This window comes from Gavialis gangeticus, unplaced genomic scaffold, assembly GCF_001723915.1.
Source record: "Gavialis gangeticus isolate Ggan-Ray unplaced genomic scaffold, GavGan_comp1, whole genome shotgun sequence".
NCBI lineage: Eukaryota > Metazoa > Chordata > Crocodylia > Gavialidae > Gavialis > Gavialis gangeticus.
In genome coordinates this window covers 10,661,570-10,662,223 of record NW_017729027.1, presented here as the reverse complement: position 1 = coordinate 10,662,223, position 654 = coordinate 10,661,570, and positions in this window count along the sequence as shown.

The following is a 654-nucleotide window of genomic DNA, read 5'->3' as shown; positions in this document are numbered from 1 at the left end:
TCCCTTCCGACCCTAGAAACTATGAAACTATGAAACCTTGTAAAACATCCTCATCCTACAGCTAAAGTAACACATTTTATTTTTTTAAAAGCAAAACATTAGATATTGAACTCTGACCTCTCTCTTGGCTCTCATATCACAGAATCAATGAGTCAGAAAGGACCTAGACAGAACATCTAGTCCTACCCCCTGCCATGGGCAGGAATGAGCACTGGGGGTGGGAGGGGTCATAAGACCCCAGCCAGGTGCCTGTCCAGTCTCCTCTTCCAGGGAAGGTGAGAGCACCATCTCTCTGGGAAGCCCATTCCAGGCTCTGGCCACCCTTACAGTGAAGTAGTTCTTCCCAATATCTAACCTAAACCTATTCTCCCTCTGCTTGTGGCCATTGTTCCTGGTGACTCCAAGGGGGGCCCTGATGAACAGACTTTCCCTGAGTCCCTGCTGGTGGCCCCTGATAAGGTTGTAGGCAGCCACAAGATCCCCCCTCAGTCTCCTCTTGCGGAGACTGAAGAGATTCAGGTCCCTCAGCCTCTTCTCATAGGGCTGGCCACGGAGGCTCCCAGCCATACGAGTGGCCTCCTCTGGACCCTCTCCAGGTTCTCCATGTCCTTCTTGAAGTGTGGTGCCCAGAACTGGACACAGTACTCCAGCTGC